The sequence below is a fragment of the Engraulis encrasicolus genome, chromosome 13 (genome assembly GCF_034702125.1).
Source record: "Engraulis encrasicolus isolate BLACKSEA-1 chromosome 13, IST_EnEncr_1.0, whole genome shotgun sequence".
Taxonomy (NCBI): Eukaryota; Metazoa; Chordata; class Actinopteri; order Clupeiformes; family Engraulidae; genus Engraulis; species Engraulis encrasicolus.
Genome location: NC_085869.1, coordinates 11979407 through 11985605, shown reverse-complemented (window position 1 = coordinate 11985605; position 6199 = coordinate 11979407).

Genomic DNA, 6199 nt, shown 5'->3' with positions numbered 1-6199 from the left:
CAAGGACTCATCGATGGGGTCAGGCAGAGCAGGGCTTGAACTTGCAACCTTCTGGTTGCTGAACAGGCTCCTCTAACACCTGCAACAGCAGTATGTGTGTGTGTGTGTGCGTGCTTGCACATGCACATAGATATATTGGGATGTGTGATTTGCACATGCATGTTTGTGTACGTGTATGTGCATGTGTGTACTGTATGTGTGTGAGCGTTTGTGTGCGTGTATGTCTGTGTCTCCTTGGGTTAGAGATTGGGAGTGTTGATGGACATATAGCTGACTTAGTATGTCTCGTCAGACTTTTGGATTGATTCATCAATAATTTTGAGGATTTCTTATTCTCTGGTCATGAAAAGTGTTTCTCACGGTTGTGTGTGCGTGTGTGTGTGTGTGTGTGTGTGTGTGTGTGTGTGTGTGTGTGTGTGTGTGTGTGTGTGTGTGTGTGTGTGTGTGTGTGTGTGTGTGCGTGCGTGTGCGTGCGTGCGTGCGTGTGTGTGTGCATGTGCTCTGCCTTACTCAGACGCCCTCTTTACATCTCCCACCAGACCATCAGCCCAAACATCAAGACAGGTCAGCGGCTTCAGGGATACGCGTGACATTGCTCCGTGGCATCTCATTGCCTTTTCGATTACACTTGCCGAGATGCGAGTGGAAAGGAAATCACAGAGGATGTCATATTAATGCACGGAATGAAACTGTAATGTCATGCATATAAATGCTTTATAATGAACCCCTCCGCTTTATTTATTTATTTATCTATTTTTTCCCTTTTTTTCCGCTGACGACACAGTCATGGCGTGAACACGTTTATTTGCTGTCTTTTAAGAGATGTGATGTGATGGCGGTAGGGCCTCTTGACAGATATGGTTGGGTCCAGGACAAAATCATCTGAAAGGGCCCCCATTTCAATGCGTGCAATATACTGACGACCCAATTCAGAGTCCCCTCGATCCCTGAGCAAACGGGACAACTGACCTGATTCCCCCCCCTGTCTACGGATCTGGATGGCGAGTCAGGAGATACTGGCAGGGCTGGATTAATGCACAGGCTAGTATGGCTGCAGCCTAGGGCCCCCTACCTGCCAAGGGGCCCCTGATTGGCCAACAGTGAAAAATTGCAGAATTGTGACTGAATGCAATATTGAAAAAAAATCATGTGTCACATTGAGTACAATTGGTAGACATGGTATCTTTAATTCCTGCCTTTTAATTATGACACCAACCATCTATGTAAATCTGTAACAAAATTTGCCTTCCAGGGGGCCCACAGCAACCTGTAGCCTAGGGGCCCCAGAGGTGACTGGTGGTTTAGGCCTTTTTCATTTAGGCAAGAGTCGTCTAGGCCACCCTGCCGTCTTTTAGGCCACCAGAGGTACTGGTTAGGCCACTGGAGCTGCCGTTTAGGCCACTTGAGCTGCCGTTTAGGCCAACTTTTTATTATTACTGTACATTCGTTGTTATAAGACAGAGGGTTATGGTTAGGGTTAGGGTGTCGGTTAGAGTGTGGGTTAGGGTTAGTGTTAAGGGTTAGGCTGATTGGTGTTTGTACAATAATAATAAAAGTTGGCCTAAACAGCAGTTCAAGTGGCCTAAACGGCAGCTCCAGTGGCCTAAACGGCACCTCTGGTGGCCTAAAAGACGGCAGAGTGGCCTAGACGACTCTTGCCTAAACAAAAAAGGCCTAAACCACCCCTAACCGCCCCAGACCATCTTAATGCGGCCTGGAATACTGGTGCTGCGTCCTCTTTCCATCTGGTATGAAGAATCAGAGGAGGCCCAGAAGGATACGGAAACGAGTTGGTCTGCTGTCACTGGACTGGACTGGAGTGACACGCACGCACGCACGCACGCACGCACGCACGCACGCACGCACGCACGCACGCACGCGCGCGCACGCACGCACGCGCACACACACACACACACACACACACACACACACACACACACACACACACACACACACACACACACACACACACACACACACACACACACAGGACTGACTGCCTGCAGACGGGAGATGCTGTAGAAATCTCTCATCATTTTGAGTCTTCACTCACACTATTATTCCCACACAAGATAGCTAAATACACAAGCAGACAAAGCATACATATTCGCATGTGTGCACACACACATACACCCCCCCCCCCCTCTCTCTCTCTCTCTCTGTCTCTCTCTCTCTCTCTCTCTCTCTCTCTCTCTCTCTCTCTCTCTCTTTCTCTTTCTCTCTTTCTCTCTCTCTCTCTCTCTCTCTCTCTCTCTCTCTCTCTCTCTCTCTCTGCCTCCCCCGCTATATACCCACATGACAAGTTGGCCAGCAGGCTAGGGCCCCAAAGTGGGTTTACTGACTGCCTGTATTTATAAACACCCCGGCCTGTTCATTTACAACAGCCTGTGACTCATTCCTGTAAGTGGCGAACAAACGCAACAGAAGAGAGGGAAAATCTCTGGCGACCGTATCGACTGTGTTTCCAAAGCCTGCGGTGCAGAGCTGATTTTTCAAAAATGATCATAAAGATTTACTGCTCAGGGAGAACCGCGCTGCCTCTCCCACTGCTGCTGTCGTTTGTAAATATAGTCACATGACTGTAATGCAGGGGAGGATCTAGCCATTTTTGGGCCCTAGGCGAAATATAAATATGGGGCCCTCAAAAGTTGGTATATATAGAAATACAATTCTGTATTCTAGTGCTTTTTAGTGTTTTGTCACATTTATATCTTCGATTACATGAGCAACAAATTAAGATCAGGCCTACTGCGCTTTATGTGTGTTTACCACGGCTAGTGTGAAAGTTGGAGGGCCCATATGGAGGGCAGATTAGGTCGGGGCCCTAGGCAATTGCTTAGATTTGCCCAATGTTTTTTCCCCCAACTTTTTTTTATTAAACAAAACTATCTGACAACATCTCACACACATGTACAGTTTCCCTTTTTATTTTTTTTGAACAAACAACCCCCACACAAAAAACAAAAACAAGCATACAAAGACGAACCCCCCCCCTCCCAAAAAAAAAAAAAACCTTACACATCAGACAGCACAATATCAGGCTTCCTACTCAAGGAAGGTTTGCCCAATGTAATGTCCGCCACTGACTGTGTGCCAAATGCCGTCCAAATGCCGTTTTTATTCCAGCTAAGCTGCAGGCATGTCTGCTGCCTGCCCCTGTACTGCCCGTTAGTGATGGGATTTTCGTTTTTTTCTGAGAAGCGGTTCTTTTAGCTCTCCTTACTATGGAGAGCCGGCTCTTTCGACTCCCCATACATACATATTTCTCGCTTAGTTTCTGGTCTGCTCCTGTCGTGTCTCTGCTCCTTGACTGCTTCCTGTGCCTGTACTGCCCATAGAGCTTGAAAGTGACGTCACTTCCCCCGATTTCATGGGACCTCTACAGCGTTTTTAGCCGAAAATCGTAGCATGTAATCCAATGGAGGTGTTTCCGATATGTTTGTTAAATTTTTCGTACGAACCCTAAACTTTTTAGAAAGCTGTGTTTCTTCGCATTTTTCATGCAGATGGCCTCGTAAACAAAACATTGATACTTCTGCATGAATGATTTCTTTCTCTAGCCTCTTAAACAGCATATTTGTAGCCCAGCGCATGTAATGACTGATCGGAAGATATTTACTCGCTACCATGTTGTTAGATGGTCAGCTTAGGTCCCGTTAAATGCGGAACTAAGGGGCGGGACTTGCAAGCTCTATGTTGTGTTGTGTGTGCACGAGGCCATGGCCAGATTAAGATAGCCTGTGGTCCCTAGGCTACAGGTTGCTGTGGGCCCCCCCGGAAAGGAAATTTTGCGAAAAAGTTACATAGATGGTGTCATAATTACGAGCTAGGAATTAAGGATAACACGCCTACCAACTCTACTCAGCACTAGAGATGAATATTTCAATATTGCATTTCATCATAATTAAGGAATTTTCCCTTTTGACCAGTCAGGGGCCCCCTTGGCAGGTGGAAGCCCCAAGGCTGCAGCCATATCAAGCATGTGCGTTAATCCGGCTGTACTGCGCGTGTGTACGTGTGTGTGTGTGCGTGTGCGTGTGTGTGTGTGCATACGTGCATGCGTGTGTGTGTGTGTGTGTGTGTGTGTGTGTGTGTGTGTGTGTGTGTGTGTGTGTGTGTGTGTGTGTGTGTGTGTGTGTGTGCAGTGTCTAGTATGTGCGGTGCGCGGCTCGCTCTGATTAAGTGGAGTGCGCATTGTGCAGTCAGGAAATAAACGCGGAATAACCAAGTGACTCCAATATGCTAATTGAAAGTGACCCCGGGGCTCTTTTTTTCTGTCCCCGAAATCAATGACCCTGTGAAGCTCAAAATGCTAATATAAACAAATCGATATCCATCTCATTTATACAGGTGATTAGACTCAGAAAGGATTTTATAACCGTACACCCCCCCCTTACCCGTACCCCCCTACCCCTACCCCGCCGCCGTTGCCACCACCCTTTGGCACTCTCTGCCAAAAAACTACCCCTGCACCTTTCCGCTCCCGCACCCCTTAATGCAATTTGAGCCGCGTCCAAAGTCGAGTCGGTTGCTGCTGCCTTGCCTTTCGTGTGCTTCCGTTTTGTTTTTTTGTGTTTTTTTTTTTTCAAAATATTTTTTTCCCTTCTTCCTTGGCCTCTTTAGTTTCCTCGTTGAGACGGAGGAGGAGGAGGAAGATGAGGAAGAGGAAGTGGAGGAGGAGGAAGATGAGGAAGAGGAGGAGGAGGAAGAGGAGGAGGATGAGGAAGAGGAGGAGGAAGATGAGGAAGAGGAGGAGGAGAAAGTTGCAAGGGAAGAGAAGAAAGAGAGAAAGACAGAAAGAGAAGAAAGAAAGAGAAAGAAAAAAAGCCGCCGGTGTTGAAAGCACAGAGGTGAACAGCATAAACATATTCATTATGTCAATTGATCCATGTGCTTAGAGGCCCACTGAGGAGCGGGGCCCTGAAAGAGGCCGAGCGGGCTGGAGAGGAGAGGAGCGCCGCTGTGGAGGCTGTGAAAGGTTTGATAACATAACTCTTTGTCAGGCCGACTGCAGGAGTGTGTGTGGTGTGTGTGTGTGTGTGTGTGTGTGTGTGTGTGTATGTGCATGTGTGCGTGTGTGTGTGTGTGTGTGTGTGTGTGTGTGTGTGTGTGTGCGTGCGTGCGTGTGTGTGCGTGTGTGTGTGTGGCTCAAGCAGGCTGTACTCCTGTTACCAAGGGGATGGAGGCAGGGGAAACTGCCAAGGGGGGAACAAAGGGGTCAGTTGTCCTGGGCCCAAGGAGAGAGGGGGCCCAACATTGTTTTTGTGTGCGTGTGTGTGTGTTTTTTTGTTTTTGTTTTACATTTTTATATATTGGATGGGGGACCCCTTCAGATGACAGTGCCTGGGCCTGGACAAAACTGTCAGCGGCCCTGGATGTAGGGATGGAAAAAAGAAGAGAAGGGGAGGAAAGGATGGGTGATAGAAGGTTGGTGATGGAGTGATGGAAAGGGGGATGGAGGACATGGGGAAAGGATGTGTGAATGCTGACGGAGTGATAGAGTGAAGGATAGGTGAAGGGGATGGCATTGGGGTGGAGGATTAGTGAGACTGAGAGAGAGAGGCATGAGGGGAGGCATAGGAGATGGGTTGGCATTAGGGGAGGCATAGGAGATGACGAGGCAAAGGAGAAAGGTTTGAGATGGTCCTTTAGAAATAAATAAAAACGAGTATTGCACAAAATATAAAAATAATCAAGTGTAAGATATTGCACACATTTTAAAATAAATAAGTAGGGCTATAGCGATACGCTCAACTCACTATTCGGTTTGTATCACGATCTTTGACCTACGATTTGATACACCCCACATTTTTTTAAAGTATCTTAAACGTAGCTTACAAGTCGGCACTAGGTATTACTGTTACTAAGAGTGCGTTCCAATATGCGACCTTGCGTCCTCCAATTGTGCTTGTGCCCTCGTACCAGGAAGTAATATGTCGTGATGACATCACTGGCATCAGCATTATATTTCAATATCTCGCAAAAGCTCAATTGTGAAGTCATTTTCTCATTTGCAATCTGGATGGTGAATGAAGAATAGTCCCCCAAAATTGTTGTGGCTAGGCTCACAGCGAGGAAACTTAATTGTTTTCTCCACAGAGGTGGGGCATCAGCAAAACGTGAGGCCACAAGCACAAGTGGAGGAGGCAAGGTCGCATATTGGAATGCACGCTAAGTAAAGCACTATCACATTATATCA